Genomic DNA, 27,532 nt, shown 5'->3' on the forward strand with positions numbered 1-27,532 from the left:
GAATATTGATACCTTGATCCAAAATCCAATGCAGGTAAAAAATCAGCGATGTGGCCATGATTGGATCGAGACACACGAAAAGTTCCTTGGTTAAGCATCCATGGCGCATCTCTCCCATGAACATAAAAAGAAGGATGCGATTGCCCCATACCTCATAAAATTTAATGATAGCCACCACAGGAAAATATTTCAACATTTTAGATGGAATTTACTGCTAACCAAAGAAATTCTATCACAGCGTGGTATAATTACATCGGAAGACACTGGATGCAGGTTCTGTGGTCTGAAGTGCACTGTTGAATCCACCAGACATTTGCTCTCTTTCTGCAAAGAGCTAAGTGAAAAAAGGTCTCACTATCTGGCCAAAATGTTTCCCACTAATCAGTGGGCTCAAGAAACGCATATCTGGCACAGATGTCTAAGTGGTAGAGTCACCTCTGACACTTTAGCCGCTGCAACTTTTTTCAAATCTCTAGAAGTCACTGAACGACAGCCAACTTCCTCTGATTTGCGGCTACAGCTGTCAAGAAGTTTGTAGTTCGCATTTCTCTTTTACCATGCAGATTGAGGATGTCATGCGATTTTTCTATGATGTTAATCTAACTGAATATTCCTGTGGTATTCTTGGCACACATGTAAAGTTGAGCAGTTTATTCAATGTCTCGACAATTGAATATCTTGGATTGTCCTGTGTTTTATGTTATGTGAATTCTCTCCAAGACTTGAGTCTTCATGAATTTTACTTTTTACGACTTTGATCTAGTGATTTTATTGTATTTGAATCATTTTATGAATCTGATTTGTTATATTTACTTATGTACTTCCTATGTGATTGTTTTTGTTAAGGTTTTTTTAAACCATATACACTTTTTTTTTTTAAAAGACTGGGTTTATTCCCTATACATATAAATGGGTTTATCCTGTTCCCAGATGACTTCTAGGAAATTCTTGCAACATTGGGTTCACTCTCTCGCTTGAGTTTTTATTCAGCCTATGACTTCCTGCTCTAAGCTTTGATAGTCTGTTACCCCCAGACTCATCACTAGCCTTTGCTGCGTACCAATCTCAGATCTTGATTCCGCTAGAGAAAACTTTGTGTTTACCATGTTGTGGTCACTATTAGGGGTCGTCCTTATCTCCATAAATAGTCATCATTCAAACATCTCTCAGTAGTATCATGTAGTCTTTGATCGAGCTGGACAGACCACATTTCCATACAGAAGCAGATTGGCGACCCCCCCTCAATATTTCCATTACCCAAAACCAAGTCCCACTCATCAATATAAGTCACCCATTTTTTTCCATTGTTGCAGGCCACTAGATTTTTACACAGAGATGGATTTGGTAGAAGGCAGTACGAATTCGGATCACCTACCATTATTCTGCACGTTGTCACCCCCAAAGCGGATGCCTTCAACAGTATTGCAGATAAATTCTCCATACAAGTTTTGAAGTTTGAACATGAGTTCCAATAGAGATTCATTATTGTTAAGCTTCTCATAGTGCTCCGACCTGATAATACGATTTTATTGCAAGTATTTTGTGAGAATTCCTCAGTAATGTTTATGATTTCGTTATTGTTGAGTTGCAGGAGGCAATTAATAGGCCAATTGAAGGACTTCCTCCATTATAATGTGTTGCCTTTTGTTCCAATATGGAGAAGCTGTCGATTATAACTCCTGACGTTAATCAGGTCTCCTGTATTAAAATCAGGTTGTATTTTCCGAATGTTTCTGCTCATGTGTAATCATTTGTGAAGCTCATATGGCCCCTTGTGTTCCAATTTAGCATGTTGATTGTACGGTTCACTAAAGAGACACATTACTCTCCTTCTGAAAACCCTGTGGGAGAATGTCAGGCACCAGGGACCACACTTTACTTTTCCATTTCATCTTTCTCGACAGGATGACTAGAGTCTGGGATGGATTTCCTGCCCCACCTGCTATTACTACCCTCAGATACATCCCTTCCTTTTTCTTATGGCTTTCTTTTCAAAATCGCATAACCCAATTTCTGAAAATCATTTCAAGACGCTAAAAGACATTGGGCCTCATCACGAGTTCGGCGATATCCCGGTGATATTACCGCCGGGATATTGCCAGGGCTAATAGCGTTACCGCCAAACCCCCCTGCGCTATTAGCACCAGATCATGCGTTTGGCAGAATGGGAATTGCCCATTCCCCATTGGGCCCATTCGGGAATTCCCCATTGAGCCCAATGTGGAATTTTCGGCGCGACTACCGTCAGCAGTATTACCGCACAGTAATTGCACCGAAAATAAGCAAATTCGCGGGGGAATCCAGCCCAACTGTGATTGGGCAGACCCTTAAATGTGGCGATGATAGCATTACTTCCGCATTTAATGGTTACTACCAGACTCGTGATGACCCCGATTGTCCCCCAATCAGGTCTTTAGTTTGATTTCTATGATGTTTGTACAGTCATCTTAGGGAAAATGGATGTAATCGATCTCATGGTTTGAAAGAAGATAGAGGTCAGGGATTTCTTTTGTGATTTGTAATATTGCATGTCTATTCAAAACCAGTTGGTCTCCTACCGATCCAAGCTGTTCAATCCTAACTCTACGGTGTGCAAATAACATGTTGTCGGTCTCCCCCTCATTCTGGGCACTTGCTTCTGCAACCTGTTTTCTCTTTGACCCTGTGGGTGATGGGCCCAAAATTTGAGAGTTCGCTGGAATTTGAGGTACTTGTCTAGAATTGGTCTCATTTCCTGACCCTAGACACGGGACATCCTCTGCGTTATTGTTTGTTTGCAGTTGGACTGACGTGAGTTTTTCTGCTGCTGGTTCTTTCGGAATCCTTTTGCCACTCTAAAATATTGACTCCCATCTTTCCGGGGGGAAGTTGTCTTCACTAGATGAGGTACACCCAGATATTCTTGTGATAGATTAACATCTTTCAGGATTCTTTAATCTGTTTGGGTTCGGGATACTGCAATATTCTTAGCAATTGAATTAATTACCCTAGTTTCCTCCATTTGCTGATTGCGTCTTTCGTTCTGGGTCTGTTCATTGCGTTTTCACTATTGGAATCCCAGGAGGCTGTTCCAGCCCAGCCTCTCGTTGCTCTGGTGACCAAATCCAACTAACTTGTCTGATCTCCATGCCTGAGGTTGATTTATCCAGTGTCTTGGTTTGTGTGCGGCTATCTTTTTTTTTTTTCTGTAGGTGTATGGAATGAGTGCCACATGTCGCCTTAGCCAGCCTTTGATCATTGGATGATTTTTCATGAGTCTGCTCTCTGCAAGCAGGTGGGTCATCGACCAGGTTGAGGTTACTCAAGAACTTTCTGGAGTTTCTCCCCGATTTCTTTCTACCTTTTTTTTCCCATTCGCCTTTTTTGAAGTTCCTTTTTGCACAATTTCCATGCATTGATTTGTATCTACTTCAGTGGCAGCCCCCTTTGACACCTCTAACTGCTGGACTCGAGGAGTGCACGTCTTCCAAGTTTATATATTCTCATATAAGAACAGGAGTTGGTACCCCTCGCATTAATGTCAATTTGTTCTCGGTGCGGTGGAATACCTCACTGATTATTATTGGGGATTTATTAATGAGGCTCGAGGGCAGGCCTTTGCCAGACACTGTGTTAGAAATTACCTTGATCACCTTTGAGATCTCCACTATTCTTTCATTCAGTCCTACCAGGGTTGTGGCTGTTTTGCTTTGCGTTTTAGCTAGCTCGTTTTCTTTTTTATCTAGTGAATCTTTCAGCGTGAACAGAGCAATCTTTATCTCACCCAATTGTAATGTGTTAGCTGGGAGTTGGACCTTTATATTTTCATATAAGCTCACATGCATTCTTAAAACCAAGTTTAAGGCAGCGATGGAGGGTGCTGTTAGTTTTACCCTTTTGTCCATTTCCCATAGTGTTTCATGCAAGCCTTGATGTAACTCCAGCCCTGGGAAAGAGATGGCCCTCAACGACAGATGCTCTGTCAATTCCTCAGAATTTGTTATCCACTCTTCCTCTTTTAACTCAATTCCCAACTATGTAGCATTTAACTTTGGCAGAGGAATCGTTAACAATTCTCCATCCTCCTCCAGATGGGTTACTGCCTCCAGAATGCTTCTGTCACTCACAAATTGAACTGCCAACTCTCCAGGTTGATGTCTGATATTTATTAAGTTTGAGCTAGACCCCGCCATCTGAAAGAAGTCTTTAAATTTCTTTGATTCTTGACTGTTGGTGTGCCAGAGGGTGTGAGGCTATCAGATACTTCACAGACTGACCCAGAAGGGGGTCTTTCGTTCAGAAGATCCGTTGTCACACTTAGCACCGGGGGTATCCTCGGATCTTTGTTTATGGGTTTTCTCATAATTTGAAGTTTCGGGGTGGAGACTTTGTCTGGCAGAATAAACCCCTTCAAATGTTTTTTTTTTATCCCCTGCCCGATTTGCAGACGATATTATCAATGGTGTGGGAGGAAGGACTTGATCTAGGATCTCCACGCTCAGGACTGGAGGTGGGTCAGTGGCGTTGGATGCATTGCTCCCTTTTTCAGCTGCACCCAAGCCCCCGTTTGGATGACCAATATTGTCCTGTTGAACTGGTGTCTCACACTTGGGCTATTTTTCCCCGATATAGTCGCATTATCCCCTTCTGATGGCACATGTGTTGCAATTACTGTTGTCAATTTAGTATTTTTTTTTGTTTTGTTTGACTCTGGTATGTTTCCTTTGTGTCCTTTTATTTGTCGTATGGCCACTTCTCAATTCCTAGATGTATGGATGTTTGTCAATTTAATTCTAAATGTACTTTCAAGTGAACTCGTCGTGACTGTTGACTCTTTCACTAGACTGAATTTTCAGAGGTGCTGACTTCCTGTCTGTGACTTTAAACTCCGGGACTCCTCACTATTTTAAATTCATGGGATTATTGATGCAAGTATTAGGATTGTTGGTAATATGGTGGAGATGAATGGGGTGTCCAACAATATTGATATTAATGTCAATGTAATAATTACTTCTACCCCCTCCACACGCCATAGGAACGGTCACTGCTACTATTTTCTAGTCGATGTAGGTGAAATGGACGGCAAGAGAGATGGATTCCCCTGGCTTCGCAGCTGAGAGCAGGTTAATTAGGAAGGGCGGTCCAAAGGCTATATTGCCCGCAGTCACTGTCCCCCGTCCAGACTCCTTCTTTTCTTTCTTTTGCCATTCACTGCTGGACACCTGCAGATCTCCATTTACAGCGATCAAGGCCGAGCAAATAGACCGCAGATAGTTTTAACAGACTCCAATATGATTGAAGTCTCTGGGAGTGGCTCAAAGGCTCTAGGCCAACAGTCACCACCCCCTGTCTCCTGTGATTAGCTCTCACTCTCGTTCTACACTCTAATTGCTCTTCTGAGAAGTGGAAACAGTCCGGCTTTTACTAACTAAGCGTTGGTCACCATGCTGAATGGTAATGTTACAATTTCTGCTACGGTCTTCTGCTCGCAGCAACCATGTAACAATGTAATAGTGTAACAATGTGTCCCGTTTGAGTTTGGATCCTAAATTAATGGCTACAGTATAGATGTAAATCTTTGTCTTGGCAACAAGAGGTATGCAGTACACGCTAACATCAGTGTTTTAAAGTTTCATACAAGACTCACCAGATGAATCGGATGAATCCTAGTAATATCTTGCCAGCTGCCTCTTCTCTGCTCTTCAAACGCCAAACACATACCACCTGGCTACACGCTTCGCGCCAGCTCTTTGCGCAGGCTTGATGGTTTTATAGGTGTCTCCTTCAGAAGTTTAAAGGGCCAGTTGAAGCAAACGGTTCTCCGTAAGAAGATAACACTCAGTGTTCCGTTTTCTCCCCCACAAAACACTTGGCTACACACTTCGCCATGAGCCAATGGTCCTACCATTTCTCAGCCCTCCCACTATGCCTGCTGAATCCTCTCTCAGCTCCTTTGATATCATGAGTGCACTCAAGTATTATGTTCATCGGACCACGACCTTATGGAAACCGTCACAACTGTTTGTTGCATTTGGGCCTACTGTCTCTTGGAAAGCCCTTTCAAAGGCTTCCATTTCCAGATGGCTTTTGGCTTGCATCACTTCATGCCATCAACTTGATAACCAGCTGCTTCCAGGTCAGCCCTGAGCACATTCTACAAGAGCAGTCTCATCTACTGCCACTCTTCTTTCAAGAGTGCCACTATCAGACATTTGCAGAGCGGCTACACCTAAACCAAGTTCTACTGCATTTAAGAAATTCTGCTGAGGTGTCCAGGGTTGAACACGCGTCCCTTCGTATCCTGCTCGCCTAATGTAATCTTTCTGCTCCTAGTGTGTATGTTGATGCATATCCATGCCTTTGTACTGCTACATTTGTACTGCTTTATAATCTATTCTAACAGCATGTGAATCGAAGAAAGATCCACTGCTGAAGAGGACTGTTCTCCAGTATTTGTATCTTTCATAGATTCACATGCGACTTTCCGGCTTGCCCCGCATGTGGCTCCTTTTTGCACTTTTACGTGTGATATACAAATCTGAAGCTGACCTCCAGGGGTGGAGCTAAGGGAAGCAACTGCTTCTTGGCTGAAGGGTAAATGACTCAAAACAACACTAAGAAAACACTAAAGTGAATGCATTTTCTTGGTTTTCTTTGAAACTGCTTAATATTTCTGCGGATTCCCAGCCTGACGATGGGCAGTATTCTAATAGCATTTTAATCTATGAAATATACCAATGCTGGAGAACAGGAGTTACAGCTAAATAACCTATTGCATATGGATAGATCATGGGGAATTGTGCTAATCCGATCAATGACATCTCTAAAGAAGTAGATGCCTTGTTGTAAATCATTGAAGTTTTCGCCTACAGCATAGAACCATCTTTCTGTTGTGTGATCTTCTAGACGGTCGACATGGGTGTGCCTGTAACACTATCCCTAACGTGACGTGTAGTGTACCCAAAATCCCTCACGCGTCAAGGTCCCTCAGATTGTTTTTTTCCGCCCAGCTAGCTGGTCGCCTTATGCAGAGCTCTTACTTATTGCAAACATTGTTATAATTACCGACCGCCGGTCGTTTCTATATTGTTCGTCCCCTCTTCGACAATTACTTATGGACCAGACCGTGAAAGAACAGACTTCAATGACTGGTGCTCCGGTCGGTGCTGCTGACCGCGTGGCCGGGCCTTCTGGCCAGCCTATACAGTAGGGAGAGTGGAGCCTGGGAGTTTCTATTCTTTTCAAGAATGTCTTTCCTTCTCCCTTCTCTTTGCCCTTTTGGTTTTGCCGTTGCTTTAACACACCTGCGCTATGTACAGGACACCATTTAAATTTTGCCCTTCCTGTAAGGGAAAATACCCTTGGAAAGACCAGCACAATAAGTGTCTCCCCCTAAATCATGACGAGGCCTCCTATCAGAACTGCCAGCTCCTGCGTCCTAAGACGATTAAGGAGCATCGAATGAAGCGATGGGCGGCCTATGCCATGTTGCAGGCCGAGGGTAGCTCCTCTGCCACCGCCGAATGTGATGAGGATCTAATTGACAGCTATGGCTCCGATACGGATGCCATTGACCTTACATCGAGGCGCTCACGCTCCACGACATCCGTCCCCGGCCCCCTGGCAAGATGATAGTCCTGCTATGGGGAATGTACACCCCGGCAACAGGGACGCACACGATGCCCTTGGGGACAAGCACACAATCCACGGTACCGCATCGGCAGATCAGTCGAAACAGTCCACGGCGTCAACTGGTCCGTTGAGTTCCTCGACGGCATCCGCCGATTCACATGATCGGCAGCCCTCCCTGCAACCGCATCCATGGCATGCGTCCAGGCATTCTACATGCAAGGGCACCAGCACCAAATCTCACAATGCCATAGAGATGCCTCCTAAGAGCGCACCGATGTATAAGACCCTGTTGCGTTGAAGTCTGTGGCGCTACCTTCTAAACTTCCTAAACCCCTCCCGGTGATGCCGAACATCAGCGAGAGTCTTGCTAAGATCGTTTCGGCAGACAGTAAACAAAGGCGTGTCTAAACACCCGGAAGGGCAGAAAACCCTTCTGGGTGTTTAGATGCGCCTTTGTCTTTTGACCCGTCCCTTTGTTTACTGTCTGCCAAAACGATTTTAGCAAGACTATCTAGGACTCTCCTTGACAAATCTCGATGTCCTAAGCAGGGAAATCCCCAGGAGGAGCCCTTTCCCCTTCTGGACCCCTCTGGTTCATCTATATGGACCAGAGAAAAATGTGAAGGGTGTATGGATAGGATGGCTAAATGTGTGGACTTCTGAGAGATTCCCTTCTAAAAGGCATAGTGAAGCCAACCTTTATCCTGCAGTGGCCAAATTCCAAAAGACATTTTGCCCACTTCATGAGGAGGCCTTTGACCTCACAGATCAAGAAGATTCCTCTTGGTCCTTATTTACAGGTTGATGATTCCTTTGAGGATCTCACCGATCAGGCCCAGGATTGGGGGGATGACCAGCTTGTGTATAACCCACCTTGGCTGTTCCCTACCCATACCCTGGACCCTGATACCATATGTATGGATCCCCCTCCTCCCCCCCACCTCTGCGTGAGGCATCACCTGTGGATGACCAGATGGCGTTTAACGCCATTCTGAAGAAGGCAGCCGAACACTTCCAAATAGCCACAAAAGACGCAGTGCTAGATTCAGATTTCGTGGAGGACATTTTAAAGGAGAAGCCTCCTGCCAGCCAGGCTATCCCGTTACTTGATTCCATCAAAAGGCGCATCGCCCCTTCCTCATTAACACTTTCTCAAACCAGGGCTGTAAATCCATGGGTGGTAAAACTCTTTCGCCCATCCCCTTCTGACCCCCTCTATATTAGGGGTCATGCCACCGCGGATTCTCTTGTGGTCACAACAAGGAAAATGGCAGGGGTCCCCTTGTCCACAGGCAAGGCACCGCCGGACAAAGAATGTAAATAATGGTATGCTCTTGGGAAAAGAATCACTACTGCGGCATCATATTCCACCCTGATAGCCAACAACTTTACGCTGTTGGCAAGCTATTTTGATGTCCAATGGAAATGGCTGCAGAAGGGCCTACAAGAGGTCCCCGAACCAGTGCGTTCTCGCCTGCTTAAAATTGTATTGGAGGTTAAACCGGTAAACCATAATATCCTCAAACACACTTTAGATGCTGCTGAGACAGCAGGGAGGACTTTATCCCAGGATACCCTTTTGAAACGTCATGCCTGGTTAAGAACTCTGGGTTGAAATTGGAGACACAAGCATCATTAATCAACAAACTGGTGGAAGACTCTAACCTGTTTGGCAAGGCTGTTGATGAGGTGCTAGAAACGGCCAAAAAGGAACACAAGACTTTGAAGACTTTGAATCATCCTGCATTTACTTGGTTCCTCACGCACGTTTATGCATGCTCCCCATGCAAGAGTGGCTCAACAGCTAGTGCTGTCAGGCTGGCAGACAATGGGGCGATCTAGTGGTTGTCTCGGCAGCCCTAGTTCTCTCCCTGCAGTGGTGGTCAAGGGAAAACCTCTTGAAGGGGAAATCCTTCACCACCCCTGCAGTAAAATCCACTCTCACGACGGACACATCTCTCATGGGGTGGGGGGCTCACCGCCTTCAACAGACGGCACACGGCTTGTGGTCCCCAGCGGTAGCATCAAATCACATGAACGTGTTGAAACTGTTAGCGGTGTTCAAAGCACTGAAGGCCTTTCAGACACAGTTGGAGGGAAAGACAGTACTGGCCCTCACGGAGAGCACCACAGCCATGTACTACCTGAACAAGCAAGGAGGCACTCACTCTCCAGGGCTGTCCAAACTGTCACAGAACATTTGGAAATGGGCTCTCAAACACAATATGTTCCTATTGTCTCAACATGTTCCAGGGGAACTCAATCTTCTGGCAATGTGCTCAGCAGAGACTTCCCATTGCCCTTGGAGTACAAATGGCGACTACACGAAGACGTCTCCAATGTTTTTGCAGAATGGGGCTTCCCAGAGATCGACTTGTTCGCAACTCTGGAGAACTCATAATGCCCAAATTACGCCTCCAGGTACCCTCAGAACTGATCCAAGGGGGAACGGTCAGTGGGTAACATGATCAGGGAAATTTGTTTACACTTTACCCCTGACTCCCCTACTCAACAAGATAGTGCACAAGATGCCCCAGGAACCAGTCTCCATAATACGGGTGGCCCCGATGTGGCCCATTAGGTAAGTTGCAGCCAAAGCAAGTAAGTTTGAACAGCCTAGACAGAATCTGACAATATGCATAACGGGTGAATCCAGGGATGGAAACAAGATGGAGTGCGCTAAGGTCACTAGACTTCGACTGTGGAGTCAGGCGTATAATACAGGTGTGTAGTGTTAAAGTTTCTAGCGAGGTGCTGTAGGTAAAGTCAGGTAAGTTAAAGGCAAGTAAATAATATATGAATAGCGCAAGGCTGTAGGAACAATCAGTGTGTTGCATTATAACTATGCACCTTGGCCACCAGGATACTAGTTAGAGTGAGTGCGCAGTAGCATTAATAAGCATGGCAAGCGCCGCTCACAATTACAAATAAACCCTTGGGCAGGGTTTATTTTCAATTTTGAACACTGCTTATCATGTGCTCATGGCAAGCATTGTGTGCAATTGATGCGTATGTGGTCTGCCTGCTTTATAAGGGTGCATAAATCAGGCGGACCCCATAGGGATCTCCAGCATTTTCGCCAGCATGAAGATCGATGCAGATACATATGCTGGAGCATTTGTATGTTGGAGAGGAAGCAGGGGCAGAAACACAAGTTGCGTTCTGCCCCTCCTCTCCGCCATACAAATGCATGAAGGTGTGGTGTGGTGTGATTGAAAGGCATTAAAGTCTTACCCAGATGTTTCAACGCAGAAAGCAGGCCTGTGTATTCATTGTACTGCCAACATAACTTGTTTCAGACTCAACATAAACAAATGGCTCCAGCTGAATTAGCTTGCCTTGGTTTGTAAAGCGTTCAACATCGGCTTTTGCATACAATAACTGACACCACAACCTACATGTTTGTTTAGCCACAAATTCTACCTTGATCTGTCTCTCAAAATATAAGAGTCTAAAAACAGCTTCTTAATACCGTTTTGTATGATTGCCTAAGCCTTGAGCAATATCCCGATGGTTACGTTTTTAGAATTTCCTCTTCATTCAGCACTAGTATCCTGCCATCTCACCGATATTTATTTGGTTCAAATACATCTCCATTAAATACATTGAAAAAAAAACTGGGACATTTAACTGACAATGCACTCATTGAGGTATTTATAAAACTCAACGAAATACAAAAAATGACTGGTTTGTTTATTCATTGATACTTTATTTGATAAAAAAATGTAATTAAGCATGTACATTCAAACAACATCCAATACAAATATTCCATGGATTAAAACCAATAGCTAAACATTACCAGTATGCAGCTCTGAGGTTTTATGTAGACAGGATCACTTATTTGTCTCTGGGCATGTACCCACACTCCTCATCTGCACACAACTAATTGCAAAGGCACCCTTCTCTGGTCACTACACATGATTGCCGGCTGGTTATTTAGGGGAACCTCAATGCTTGCTAATATTTAAAGTTAAGTTAAGAAAATGCCCGGTTTGTGGAGATCATTCTGCTCTTCTAGATTTAACAGCTCTCTCATTGCCTCTCTCCATGTTCTGCAGTTGCTCTTATAAAAAGTGTACCAGATTGCATCTTTTCTGGATTCAATACCATCACCGGAACAATAGTTGCTACCTATTTTCCACTTGTTTCTCATCATGATAGGGAAATGTGGGCCTAGGTAGGTTCCCACCCAATTTTGCACTATTCTCATCCTGCAGGCTCATCTGGTCCAAGTGGAGCCTGGTAATCAGAAACCTGGTATCCCACCCAGTGATTAAAGTGAAAATAGAAGGCCCTCTGTGGCAACACAACCATATCTGCATAATAGCAGATACTCCACATTTTCAGGACATATCTATGATGTAATTCAATATCTGTCAGTATTATCCTTAAACATTGTAACTTTTAAACATTCTTTCATTGTAACTTTTAAACATTCTTTCACTGTAACTTTTAAACATTCTTTCATGTTAACTGGAATCAAACATTCATTCACCTTAACTGGAATAACTTCCAGGAACAAGAACCATAAACACTTAACATCCATAAATACGTTCTCAATTTTACTAAGCTAGTTTCTTCTATGCCTTTAAGATGGCTGTAATTACACAATGTTTAATTCATTTTATTGTTTAAATTGCAGACCTAGCATGAGAACAGCCGGGTGTTGTACGGCTTGTGGGCAGCAAGTGTATGGGCTGGCATCTTTTAACGCAGTACTGAAAGTTGTGTCAGTGCATTGGTATGGGAGTCTATTGGGATTAGTCCATCTGGAGAAATGCGGGGGCATTCTGAGCCCATAACTGGATTGAGTTCCAGAGGTTGGGTGCGTGACAAGAGAAGGATTGCCCTCTTTTTTGCAGATGAGCTGTGATTCGAGCCGGTTGGCCGATTTCCTGTATAAGGAGCCTGTGCCACCAAAGTGTGTGGTGCTTAGCCACCAGGTATGCTGCTGCGCTACTCATAACTGATTTGTAGATGATACATGCAGTCTTGAACAGTATCCTGGCTTCAAGTGGAAGCCAATGTAGTTTTCTTTGGACAAAGGTGATTCAGTTAAATTTCCCCTTAGCTGTCATAAGAAATGCTGCATCATGGTGGACTGTTTTTAGGGGATCCAAGTGAGTGGCTGGGGGCCCCCATCAGGAGGACAATTTCCACATCGATGTGCAAGACCCTAAGGGCCTGCACTGCAGCCTGTAAACTCTGTGGGGGATGAAGAGTTAGATTTTGAAAAGGGTGGAGATATGGAGGCAAGCCGTTAAGGCCTTCTTGGCTATGTGTTTCTGGAAGGACATGCTGCTGTCAAAGGTGAAGCCTAAGGATTTTGCTGAATCTGAGGGTTGCGGGTCATATCCTTCTAGGTGCATATAATTGAGCCATTGTTAAATAATTTGTTATTTACCGGTGGACTGATGAGGATGAATTTGTTCTTGGATAGGTTAAGTTTGAGCAGGACTGGATGATGGCTAGGTAATGACTGAGACTGATGTCTTGTGTGCTTTTTACTCATGCACAACTGAGTATCAACCGCCTTTTGGTGGATGGCTATATCAGGATCTATGCGGGTGTGCCCAGTGGCTGCATGTAAAGTTTAAAAAGGATCAGTGAGGATAGAGTCTTCGGGAACTCTGCAGGAAAGTGAGAGTCCAATGTTTTCATCTGGACAGGCTGGTGTCTGCCCGAGTGGTAGGAGGCAAACCAGTTCAGGACACAGCCAGAGAATCCCATCCTGTCAGCGAGGAGGGAGAAGAGGATGCCATGATCAACAGTGTCTAATGCTGCTGACAGGTCAGGCAGGAATTATTTAGGAGGTGTAGTTCGATTCTGGTGAGTAGTTATGTAGCGACTAGTTTTTGATTTTGATGTTCGTAATGGGCTTGTAGTTGAACAGGTCATCTCAATCTAAGGTCTGTTTTTTCATAAGGTTGTATGCGACCAGTCTTGAGGGTGTCTGGGAAGGACCCTTCTGTGACTAGTGCTTTGAGGGACTGACCCATCTACCCTCCTCCACCTCCTCCACTCTTCTGCCAATGTCTTTGCTCTTTACTTAGCTTCTAAATTGAGTACCATTCACAGTACCCTCGCTACTTGCCTTCTATCCCCTCCTACTTACTTTCCTCCACCAGTCCTATGCTCCTCTCCCATTACTATGCCTTCCTTTGCGCCCACCAACCCTCATGAGATTCTTGCCTTACTCCTCATGGTTAACCCTTCCCATGCCCCCACTTTGCACTGTCCCCGCACATTGTGAAGCACATAGCTCCCAGTGTTGCTTCACATTTTATTTCCCTCTTCAACTCCTCTCTTGATAATGCTACTTTTTTCTCATCCCATAAGTCAGCTTCTGTCATCCCTCTCCTTAAGAAACCTGGTCTCAATCCTGAGTGTCCTGCTAACTTTTGTCCTGCCTCTCTTCTACCACACTATTCCAAAATCCTAGAGCGAGTAGTATTCAATTGACTAACTGAGTTTCTTGATGCTCACAATCTCCGGAACCATTTTCAATCTAGCTTCTAACCTCTGCATTCTACTGAGACAGCTCTCCTCAATGTAAGCAACTTCATCTCTTCCACACTTCATGTGAACCGTTCATCTATTCTTATTTTTCTCGACCTCTGTGCTGCCTTCCATACTGTCAACCATTCAGACATTCTCTCTACATATTCTCTCCTTGGCATTAAAGATAAGACCCATGCCTGGTTCGTTTCATACCTTGCCCCTAGAGTCCTGGACCAGCCTTACCTCCCCACTCCCCCCCCCTTACTGTTGGAGTTCTACATCTGTCTGTCCTTGGTGCACTTCTCTTCACTCTCTGCACGTTGGCTCTTGCCACCCTGATCTCCTCTTATGGCTTCTCCTATGAACTCTCTGATGACAACACTCAGATATTCTTCCCATTCCCTCCTTATCCAATGAGCAATTGTCAAATATGTTGAACTCTCTATTCACTATCGAATATTGGATGGCATCCCATTCACTCATGCTGAACTCCACTAAGACCTGGCGGGCGCACCAGAAGTGTCTCCTTAAGTGCCAACTGTTTGGCTGTGGATGCGACTGGAGCCTCCGTTGAACCCATCAGCACGCTGTTGCAAGTGTTGAAATTTAAGTCTGAAGCCCCGCCCACCTCTTCCCAAAAGCGCCACAAATAGGCACTGCCACGCGCACCAGCGAGCGCGCAACAGAAGTGCCGACTGTTTGGCTGTGGATGTTGCTGGAGCCTCCGTTTGACCCATCAGCACGCTGTTGCAAGTGTTCAAATTTACGGTCAGAACAGCATATTGGACTTTGATGACAAAGCAGTGGGCATTAAGGACTCAAAGTACATCCATACTATCATTACTTAGGCGGTATAACTTATATTGCTTTATTTCTATCTAGCCTGAAGCCTCGCCCACCTCTTCCCAGAAGCGCCACAAAAGGGCAGTGCCACGCGCATCAGCACGCGTGCACCAAAAGTGCCGACTTTTTGGCTATTCGGCTGGGCGGACGGCTGACTTGTCCTTATATTTAAAACGAGGGAGCCTCGTCATACTGGTTCTGATTGTATGAAATATTTCTCATCTCGTTTGTGCTCGAGCTGTGGTAAGTCTTTCTGACCTGCATGAAAGCGAATATACTTGAACGCACGTTGGCGCGATAGCAAGCGCAAGGAATTTGGTTTGCTTTTTCACGTGCCTCAGGAGTAGTTGGCGTCCTTCGTAGTTGTGAACTCCGAAAAATGTTGTAGTGGAATTGAATTACTTCACTACAGAGTCTTTTGTACGTTGATTTGTGTTAGCACAAACATCAATGACTGGGTATAATGCATGTTGATATGCTTGTTAAAAGTGAGGGGCTCCTGTGAGTCTATCGAACGCCTTCATTCTTTTTTCCACATTCGCGACAAGGCATATGCATCTATGTATGGCGGCCTGCCACTCACATGGGGTAGTGTCTTGTCATTGTTGAATTTGTTGTGCGTGGTGGTTTTTGTTATATACAATCAAAAACTTTGTTATATTGATTTGAGTGTGTTGCATAAACTGGTTCTCGTACACACATTATATTTTTCTCAGTGCAAATTACTTAAATCCTAAAACTATTAACAAAAACATTGCCACAATGGTGGGAAGACTCCGCACTGGCAGATGCCTTACAGAGTCCTCGGCCATGAATAATCTACCCATGGGTAGCACTTTGGATACACAAGTTAGGACACGCCCTGTATTTGATACGGAGGGGAATGTTGGAAATCTCTCTGAGGATTCGGAATTGCAAACTACTGTCACTCATGCGACTGGTGAGTCTGTTAAACATACAGTCATGTATGCGCCCAAGTAAATCAGTCATCCCCCTCTAATCAGGACTCAAACCTTTATTCTCTACAAGAAATGTATGACTTGGATAGATTGCTACGCAAAGTCATATGGATAATGTTGGCTATCCTCTGAGAAGGACTTTGTCACTTAACTGACATTTCAATGCTGGCACCTGCAGTGATGGCGGAACTATGGCAGGTGTTAGACTTTCCCTGGGTCCGTAAACTTCCTCGTCAAATCAACTAAGACTGGAGCTCTCTACTTTCCAGCCAACCTGACTATCTCGTCCTCTCCCACTCTTCTTCTCTTCTCTCCTCACTACCTTCCGTACTGTGCTTCCGCTTGTAACCTTGGTGTCCTCTTCTACCCATCTCACAATTTATCGTTCTTCATATCCAAATCTGCCCCTGCAGCCAGACTCAACCGAAAAATCTGTCATCTTTTTCCTTTCAATACTGCTAAACAACTAATCTCCTTCTCAGTCCTTTCTAGATCTGACTACTGTGCCATTATGGCCTTACCAACTATGCTTTTTCATGTCTGGACAAAGTCCACAACTTCACTGCACATGTTTCAACCTTTCTCGTTTTACCTCTACCCATCACCAGATTGGCCGGCTCTCTATGAAACAAAGTGCTAAGAATAAAGTTCCTCATCATCTTCAAAACTATCCATGGAATTGCCCCACCCTACCCATCTCCTCATCTCACTCCTTACTCTCCCTCTTGCTCGTTATGATCATCCTCGGCTCACCTCCTTGCCCTTACTCGAGGCCCCACTGCTCCCTCTCGTTTCCACTTTCCCTCTCACTCCTCTACTCTGGAATGCTCTTCCTCTCCTGCTCTGTGCTACTTGAACTCTTTGACTATTTAAATCCAAACTCAAAGCCCTCCTTTCTGAAGAATCTGTTTCCTAGCACTCTGCGATACTCCGTCATCCTGCTTACCTCTCTCCCTACCCTCACGGACAACCCTGCAGCAGTTTTCCTGTCACCCATCCATTCTTAATTTAGCACTTCCTCAACCATCCCGTTCCTCTGTTATTCTGTCCTGTTCTCATCCCTGGTTTGTTTCTTCCATCCCCCAGCACCATCTGGTCTTCAAGTCACATTCTCTCACCCCATTGTCATGGACCCATGACCTACGCTCTGTTATCAATGTCACATTTTGTGTTTTTGTGCCAAAAATGCATTGCTTTCCTGTGATTTCTATAAACAAATAAAATAAATATGTAAAGATACCATTAGAGTAGGAAGTAGGGTTGAGTGAGGCAATTTTTTTAGGAAGTTTAGGGGAGAGTGAGGATAGAATTCAGTTCAGAGGCAGTATGCGTGCTGGATTACAGGTAGGTCTAATGCTGTGTTTGGTTTGATGGTCTGTTGGACTTTGTCTATTTTTCAATTAAAAAAATGTTGCTGATTCTGTTGCATTTCTCCTGAGTTGCTGGCACATTGGGGTCGGGTGAGGGTTTGGTACAATGCTTTACTACTTCAAAGAGGACTTTTCTCCTGTTAGAGGCTGCCACAATGGTGGTGGTGGTGTAGTAAGCAGCTTTTGGCCTCAGTAATCAGTATCCTATGGTTGGCACTGAGAGATTTGTGATTGGTGAGATCTCCAGGGTTACATTTTTTGCATCACCATTTCTCTGGGGCTCTGATTGAGCATTTGTTGGAGACGAGCTCAGGGGTGAATCAAAGAGCGATTTGCGGAAAACAATATCTTTACTGGTATGCTGCTAACATATGTGGCATTTATAACACGCATGTACACAAGTGTTTCTAGGCGCAACAAGACAAGGAGGAGGAAGCCAAGGAAGGACAGAACAGCGATCTTACTAGGCCTTGTGTCAATCAGATCGCGCAAGTGCAGGGATGAGGGAAGGGGAGAAGTGCCAGGGGTGACAGGAAGGGGGAAGAGCAGTTAACTCACAAGTACAGTCAGCGGGTGGCTCATAAGTGCAGAGAGAAGGGACTGTAGGGTTGCAGATACAGACCCTTAAGTGCTGGGGGGAGCCCGGAGGCAGTGACATATAGGAACCTGGGCTCGAGTTCAGAGGGTGACCAGGTGACCAGTGCGCAGAGCAGTTAGGTGCATCAGAAGGGGGGGGGGAGTGAATGTGGAAGCGGAAAGGAGGGTCTTGAGTTGCTTCCGGAACCAGAGGTGGTTCTGCTCAAGGTTGAGAGAGGCAGGGAGGCTGTTCCAGAGGGAGGCCCTGGCCGAGGAGATAGATCTGCCCCCAACTCTCTGCTTGGAGAAGTGTCTGACCCTCTGAGAGTTGGAGGTGGATGAGCGGAGAGCTTGAGTAGGAAGATGTTTTGGAAGAGAAAGTTGGAGGTGGAGTGGTCCCAGGCCCCAGAAAGCCTTGTAGACAATGCAGAGGGTCTTGAAGTTGATCCTCGTAGCCATGCCAGTGGGGGGATTTCAGAGTAGGAGAGATACGATCTCTGGGCTTGAGGCCAAGTGCAAGTCTTGCAATCCTGTTCTGGATAAATTGTAAAGGTTTAGAAAAAAGCTGTTGCAATAGTCCAGCTTATAGAGGACCTGAGCTTTGGGGACAGTGAGCTTCTGGGGGAAAATGAGAAAAGGATGAATACCTCTGAGGAGGCACAGCTGATAGTATGACTTCTTAGAGACGCCAAGAGATGTGAGTAGAGAAGAGGGTGGAATCGAAGATGACACCAAGGTATGTTGACATATGATAATATGTTAACATAAAGCCATAGAATTCATACATTGCCACAAGATTTGTGATCCAATTGGATAGATACATCATCAAAATTTACTTGACACAAATAATATGCTGATTCCTAGCATAAATTGCAGAAGGAAAAGATAGAAAGAGAAAAGGCAAATAAAATTGTATAACACATGCCCTGATGCATTAAAATTACCCACCAACACCAATCGTGTGTTCACCCATGAGACACCTACACCATTTATAACCAAAATTATAAAGTGCTAATTGCATACCTTTATTATTATTATAACAATGTGGGCCCTTTCCCAATTGAATCATACTCTGCAATCCATATGAGTGATCTTGTGCTTATAGTATAGCCAAAGAAGTTCATTTGTCAAAATGACCATTCCATAATTCAATGGAACTTTGTTGTCTTACCACCTAATATCTATTGAAAAGCTCACTAACTCCTCCATGGACTGATAGTCCTGTAAGGAAACATGAATATAATGTCACTCTATCACCCCACCATCCTTAGTGTGATAGGCAACCAAAATATTAAACGTATTACCTCAATAAACCAATAATCTCAAAAAATCCTGTTTAAACGTCTTTGTACAGATAATTGGACATGACATTCAGTATCCTCTCTCTTATCATAGAATGACCACAACACACCCTAAAGTAAACCAAAGTACATGGTTACCATTACAATCAGTTCTTGTCACCAAATTCAGCACTAAACGCCCGGTCTATAATGGGCTGAATGAGCAAACTAACAATAAAGCATATGCCAACACTTATTCAAATTTGGGCAGTTCTGTGCACCAACCCTTACCTCTATAGAGATGTTGGATCCATGCATTTCCAATTGTTCTAAGAAGTCTACCCAATACCTAAAAAAATAACAAATTCTAATCTTGCCCAGCCCACATTGGCTAATAACTAGAATCTTATCTTGGTCCAAATGGGAAGCCCTGCTGTTTACCTGTGTCTACGGGTCGAAACACATGTCGGCGCCATACCAGTAAAGATATTGTTTTCCAGTTTTATAATGAGCAGTGCTGAGTGATGGGGCATTTAGCCTGACCTTTGTGTGCGGTTGTCGAGTGGGAAATTGAAAGTGGGATGGCAGTGTGTCAGAACAGATAAGTGGGATAGGGTCTTCACAGGTGATGATGGGCATGATGTAAAGACTACGTCTAGGGTATTGCCTTTCTTATGCGTGAGGAGAGCGCAGTTTGCTGAAGGTCCATGGATCCAGGAAGTACAAAAAGCATGCTGTGAGTGTGGTTGCATGAGACTCCGGATGTTATAATCTCAGAGAAAGACATTATTAGCGTGTGCTAATTTGACAGATGGGATTAAGGTGGAGGTGTTAGCAGTAAAAGAGTCACTCTTGATACGTGGTCTGTAGATGAGGTGGAAGGTGATAGATTCCTTAAGAGATGAAGGAAACTGGCAGGTGAGCGATTCAAACAAGCTATCTCCTAGGAGGAGGCATGATGGAGCGTGGCCAATCTCTCCTGTGAATGATTGTCAATCCGTCTTCTGCCCCACCTGGCCAGTCTACATGTTAGATGGAGCCGGTAAGATGGCTCAGCGGGTTGAACGCTTGCTGCTGCGATTTGAGCATGATCTGCAAGGTCGCAGGTTCGAATCCCGGCAAGGCCAACTCAGCCTTTCATCCTTCCGAGGTCGATAAATTAGTACCAATTTCGGTTGGGTGATATTGTATGTAAATATGTGCTCTGTAAAGCGCTTCGGATCAAGACGCTATATAAATAACACATCATTATCATTATGGAGTAGCCTGGTGGTAGGAGGGTGTACAGGCGAGGGCATTGAGGGTGTGTTCGGGTGTGATGAGGTCCTCTCCAGTGAATGCGGTTCAGGTGCTTGTGGGGGAGATGCCGTTGGGGTTGAGGAGGGATGCGTTGAATATGAGATGGTGGGTGAAGTGCAGTGCGAAGAGTGTGGCTCATCCGGTGCGTGAATGTTTGAAGTATAATTGGAGGTTTGACTATTGTAGGGACCGGTGGAGGAGGAAGGGGGCACTTTTGGGTTTCACATGTGGGAGAAGGGAGTGCAGTGGGGTGTGGGCGATTTGATGACTGTGACGGGTACGGATTTGGAGAGATGGCCGAGGTGGATGATGGGGTCTCCAAAGGTGTGTTTGGGGTTGGCGAATGTGGTGTCGAAGAAGAGAGGATTGCGGGGCGAGATCAAAGCTTTGGGTCAGGCGTATGTGGCAGGAAAGGAAGGATGCAAGGTGTTCACGGATGGTTCGAAAGATCCTGTGTCTGGGAGAGTGGGTATGGCGTATTATCTGGAAAGCACTGGGGAGTATAAAGTGGGACGATTGACAAATGATGTGTCAATCTGTACGGCTGAGTTGGTGGCGATTGCATTGGCGATTGATAGGGTGTGCGAGTTGGGATATGAGTAGGTGGTGGTGTTCTCGGATTCATTGAGTGGGTTGCAGGCGATTGTGGCAGGGGATGGTGATAGGAAGGATGTGATTTTGGATATCAGGAGGAAGATTGATCGGTGTGTGCGTGGGGGAATGGATTTGGAGTTGGCGTGGGTCCCCAGTCACAGTGGCATTTTAGGTAATGAGTTGCTGGATCTGGCGGCGGGTGAGGGTATGAAGAGGGGAGAGGTTGCCTTTGAGTGTGGACAAGGTGAAGGCTGTGATGGTGAGACGGGTCATGGATGAGTGGCAGGGAGAGGTGGGTGAGTGGGGTGAAGGGCAGGTGGATGTTTGGTGTTCGTGGGAAAGTGAAGGTGGATGCGGGGAGTCTGGAATGGAGGAGGGGGCAGGAGGTGATGCTGAATCGGTTGAGGATAGGGCATGCGGGGCTGAATGACTGTCTGTTTTGAGTGGGGAAGCGTGAGTCGAGGAACTGTGCGGTGTGTGGGGTGCCTGAGACTGTGGGACATTTTTTGCTTAGGTGTGAGAGACATGTTGAAGAGAGAGAATTGATGAGGGTTCGGTTGACTGCGCTGGGTGTGGCTGAGCTGAGTGGGAGGGCTTTGCTGGGAGGTGACGGGGTGAGAGGCAGGAGGAGGAGCAGTGTGATGTTGGATTTTGTGAGGCAAACGGGGCGGTGGAAGGAGCTGTGAGTTTGTGTGCTAAGTATTGATTGGTGGGTCCGGTGCACATCATCCTTTAGGATGGGGAAGCGCCTACGTGGGTCCGCCCACGCCTCCGATAATTGAGAAGAAGAAGAATGCATAGGGGGAGAATGGAGAAAACAATAATTCGGGGATGAAGAGGGTGTCAAGGTTGTTATACGAAATGAGGTCAGAAATGTCTGCCGCACGAGTGACAACTGAGCAAGCATTGATCAGCATGAATAGGCATGTGTGTGTTCTCTGTGGGTGTTGGATGGTGGTAAGGGCGGTATTCAGGTTTACTGGGGTAGCCTGCTGGGGCTGCCCAGGGCGTTTTGCCATTCTAACCCTAGCAAGGGTAGGTGTAGGCTGTGGCATTAGGAGGCAAATGGTGATGTCTTTTAGCGAGTAGTAGCGACTACTTTATAGGTGAAATGCAGGATAACGGGTCTGGCCTTATCAAGCACAAAAGGTTGAGGTTCTTGTCTATTTCTGTCCTTTGCTGAGTATGCCAGTGATGAGGACGCCGAAAGATGACTGGTGAAATAGGTGGTGGCTGGAGCAACTGAGTGGTAATACTTGGTCACACTACACGCAGCCTCCTCAATTCTGTCTGCCTGGAGCTGGCCTAGAAGGTATGAAAACCGGTGACACAATGACCTCTAAATAACAGAGACCAGGCCTTGCCAGACCTTTGCCCAACAAAATGCAGTTATACCCTTAATTTTGCCCTTAATGAAAGACATATCTAGTTCTTTGTGTGCCAGGGCACTTGATGTAGACCTACTGATGCCCAACGATGTCTTTAGAATGGCATTCTCAATGGAATCCAGACAATCCTTCAATTGCACCCCTCATATGTCTCCCCCATAAATGGTTTGATGTACCACCTTGCTGCGATACACTCTGCCATCTTAGATGAGGAGGAACCCCTTCTTTCTATGATAGCCTCATTTTATGCTGTATTGAGGAGTTGTGATTGAACCAGTGCCCTCGTGATTAAACTCTTACTACTAGACAGTCCTAAGACTTAACCTAAGACTTAACCATTATCATTTTGGTATTGCCCACTTTGAACTTTAGTTTTGGCCAGCGGCAGTGATGGAAGTGAGCAGGAACGGTCGGGGCGTTGTTCCACTACTTTTATTTTTTCTGTTTACCATTCCTCTACTTTTACAACCATATTCACCATTCTCTATAGAGGATATGTCCATTCATGTCCCTGTGCAAGTGTAAAGTTGTAATTGGAGCCTTAAATAGTGACTTAAACAATTGGAATGCCGCGGCTGCAACACCTTGCCATATGCTGCATTTTCCTTCTGCCGAGACCACAGTTCCACTACTTTTTTGAGTACACTTCTACCACTGGCCAGCTGTGCTTGCCATGACCTTAATCTTTGATTAATCATAATTAATTTTAATATGTGGTCATGGCAAATGCCCTCGAATGCTGATAATATAATACAGAATGGGCATTTTACATGTTTGCGATAATCTCTTAATTCTTGGAAAATAAAATTATGACGTGACATCATGGGCTGAAGGCAGCAACGCCTTTTTATAGTTAGAACAAAGAATAGTCCTACTAAAATAATACACTGAGAGTAAAGTGCAACATTTCATATTTCACGCTACTAGCCTGGCTTTAAATGTACTCACCACCATTTGTGAAAAGTGGTCTTTCAGCAAACAGAACGCAGGATTGCGTGCAAACATTTCATGAAGGTTTATATACTCTACCTGGTGAATTCAACTTTTTTTAACGTTTTTTGGCTCTCCACTTGCGTCTGGGTTCTCTGGTCCGGCTGTATCTGCCTCTTGATTCTCGTTCAACTCTCCACCCGCATCTGGGTTCTCGGGTCTGGCTGTCTCTGCCACTTACTTCTCCCTCGGCTCTCCACTTGTGTCTGGGTTCTCGGGTCTGGCTGTCTCTGCCTCTTGATACTCGCTCGGCTCTCCATCCGTGTCTGGGCTCTCAGGCTCAGATATCGTTCCCCAGCCACAGACAAGCCAGATCCTCAGATCTCCCTCTTCCTGTCCTTCCCTTTAGCGTTCTCGGTTTCACTGGACTCTTCCAGGCAGCGACTCTCCAGCCATGCTGGATGGGGTTTTTAAATGTCCCGGCACCTATGCTCATAACGACTAGAGCGCATCTTGTGCTTTTCACATTCATGGATGTTCATTGCTCCATTCAGCCTCCTCGTCCCAGTGTTTCCATTCATATAGAAAGGACAGGGCGTTTTTGTTTTACACTCGCAGGATATTTAGTAGGTGTTGTGGGTAGTGGAAGGGAACTATCACAGTAAGTCATAAAGGCTTGAGATATGGAGGGAATATTCCTCAAAATGAAAGGTGGGGGATATGTTTTCCTATCTGACGATGCTGTGTCACCCACGTGAGGGTCACCTCCCACCCATGTGGTCTTCCCTCATGTAGCCACCCCCAGGCTCAGGATCAGGTAGCGGCTGCTGTCCCTTGGCCACATGGGGGAGAGTCTTCCTCTGGAAAAGGAATGATGACATTGTTGGATTCATCACACCAGACTCTACTCATAACTGCACGTACGCCGCTTGTGCCCCTCCCCACCTCAGCTGGGAGATTTATTTTATTAATAAACATTTTTTTAAAAGAAATCCAGGGCCCCTCCTTGTGTCTTCCCTCCCTCAGCTGAGAAATTACTAATTGGAGATTCCCCTCCCAAATTCTTTGCAACTCCTAGACTGTGTGCCCTGTGGCTTTAGTACCGAAATTCGGTTGCTTTAGAAAAGATTACAATAATCCAACCTCTTTAACAATGTCTTTAAACAAAAAAAAAAAGGTTATACCACCCTCTGAAAACTCAACTCTGAAAGCAAGCATAAACTCGGCCAAAAGTACAAATGTAGCCAAGAGCAGCCCCTCCAATCAGAATGAGGAGTACAAAACCGCTAATGATGGGTCAATAGTGATTACATTCTGATGGGAGGGATGCACAAAAGATTCTCTGCAGGAGTGCTTCTGACGTCACAACCTACTTTTGTCGGTGGCCCCCTCAGTTCCCCTCCTAAATTTGATTCCTGGCGACGCCACTGCTCCTACGCTGAAACATGAAGCCATGCCCAGAGTCAAGCAACCACTCATGCATGCATCCTCTGATTAATTTCGGAATCATGGTCTACCGAGTGGGTTCGGAACTTTAATGGCATAGCTCCAGATGGAAGACAGAATTGCAACTGCTGCAGGGGATCATCAAGTCAGTACCTCCAACTGGGGAAAGAGTTGCCGCCTCCACGTGGCATGAATGGGCCTCAAAGCTCCTCAGGATAACCAAAGAAAAGGGGTGGAGGCTCAAAACGGGGATGGGCAAAAGGTGTGCCAGGGGGAAGGAATGGCATAGTAGTAAAGCGAAGAACTGGGCCAACGGGGGCCGCGCAGGTGAGGGTCAAGCTGGAGGTGTGCCCTGAGTGTTGGAGGACGCGAGAGGAGATTAAGAATCCTTCAATAAGACTGAGGCAGCTGTTATGCTAAATATGTATTTACTGTCCAACTGAAGAAAGCGCCATTTTAAAAAAAATGTAAAGCAATGTTTTTTAACTTGAAGAAATATGACATTGAGCTCACAGGCACCAAATAAGCATGAGATATCCTCTACAGTAGGTGTGCGCGTGTCCATTTCATCTTCGGTCAGTGCGCTAGCCCTTGATGTGAAAACATGCAAAGCTAATGTATACTGGAACCTCTTGCTTCTGGAATTTGAGAAAACGTCGCACAGTGTGCGCGCTCCCACGTCTTTATGCGCGTCTTCAAGTGATGTTCTTAAACTAACATGAGAGAGCGAGCACATCATGGTGGGTGGGCGGGAGGAGCGGCTGATTCTTGCCGCTGTATGTAGGTAGCATCTTCGCTGTCTCTCCCATTAGCCAAGGCGATTAGACATTCTTCTGCAAGACTGGAGGCGTCTTATTATGCAAGCTACAAGCTTTGCGGCGGGTTTGTGAATGCATATATCTGCCTATGCTCAAATAATTGAAAGGTATGGTCTCGAGACCAGTCAGCTGCCTTCAGATATCCTGCCGTCCTCTACCAAAGAGAGAGGATTTTGTTGCTAGAACACCCCTAGCTGAAAGTGTACCAAATGCACAAATAAGTGTGCCAGCTCCACTCATGACCCGACCGACATCAAACAGGATAAAGGTGCTGTGAGGAGCCACTTTAACTACACAAGCCATCTAATTATTGGGAAAGAAAGGTAAGAGAAGGAGGAAGGTGCGATAAATCGGTGAGGTGAGGAAACTTTAATATCAATATCTTGCACTTGGGCATCTCATGATTTCTCAAGGAAATCGACCTTGTTCCTTTTGCTGACAATCGCTGTGAAGAAACGAGATCAGAAGAAAACACAGTTTAGATGCAATCAATCAACTTCACTCGAACAATCCCCATAAAACTTGGCACCCATAAATTGGCAGCAGTGCATGGTATAAATCACAATAACAATAAAGCTTACCAAACATCTTCTCCATTTGATTACATCAGTCGGTGAATTATAGTACATGATATCGAAGCAGAATTACGACATGCAAGATTTATCTGACAGAAATACTTGCGGGCAATTCCCTAGGAATGCTTTACAAAAATATACTATGCACATAAAAAGAGAATTAATATGTTTTTTTTCTCCATTAAACAGAGGAACGTTTTCCTCACACAAAACAAATGTTGGCTGATAAAATGCATCCAACATTGGAGCTTGCCCAGCAGGGTCGTAATTCCATAAATTCGAAACTGAGCCAACCAGGGAATAGGTCACTCACATCACTCGTATGTAAGACTAGTATTTCCCCGACAAGACCCTACACCATGCTTTTGCATTCCCTATCCTTACTCAATACATTTTGTCAACAACCTGTATGGTTTCCCCTCCTTTAGTAATGTCTTAATCTAAATCTCCCTGCAATAGAGCTCTCTGTATTTACTCACGCATGCCTGGAACAAATTACCACTTAGATTCTACTTCCATCAAGATGTCCACCCACATCCCTAGTAAACCTCAGCAAGCGACCATCTTGAAGATTTCAAATTACTAGCACGCTTGCATAATAATAATCTTCACGACTGAGACACATATTGAGTATTTCAAATCGAGGGCCCAGATCATCTACGCCTCTGCACAACATTAAAGCGAACCTAAGAGAACGGACTCCACGCAAACGCAAGATTAGGACAAGCCACTTACCGTGCGCAAACAAGCTAAAATGCACCGCGAGTTCCACATAGCCACACTTTCATTGACCTTACAGGATTTTCTCACGTGATTATTTATCTCTAAAGAAAGCCAAGGCTAAGACCCCTATGCACAATCTGATAAATGAACGTGTCTTGGCTCCGTTATCTGCAGAACGTTTTCCCAGGGAAATTTTAAACATTCAATATAGCCATTGAATTTAGCCCTTATCATCATGGCTACAGAATTCTTGGTCCTCTGCCCAACCTTGACAGTGCATCAGATTTCACTAGGACCTTGGGCCTATTCCAAAAAGTGGGTAGCTGTAAGGCAATAAACATAGTTTTGATATATTTAAACCAAGTGGCCCTATGGGTTTTATTTTCTGTATGGTATACTTCAGCAGTGGCTCTGCTGCTCTCTATACTCCCTATTTTATCTAATATAGGAGTTCATCGATCTTCGCCATACAGATGTGGTTTCACACCCACACAATTCTCCAGTTTCTCAAAACTCTAAAAACGTGGCTTTTTCAACAACACTTGACCTAGGACTAATCCAAATGGACGCACAAACAGCAATCGCGATACTGTGCTACTGTCAGAAGATGGCAGACGAA

This window comes from Ambystoma mexicanum, chromosome 3q, assembly GCF_040938575.1.
Source record: "Ambystoma mexicanum isolate Mex_15411 chromosome 3q, UKY_AmexF1_1, whole genome shotgun sequence".
In the NCBI taxonomy this organism is placed as follows: domain Eukaryota; kingdom Metazoa; phylum Chordata; class Amphibia; order Caudata; family Ambystomatidae; genus Ambystoma; species Ambystoma mexicanum.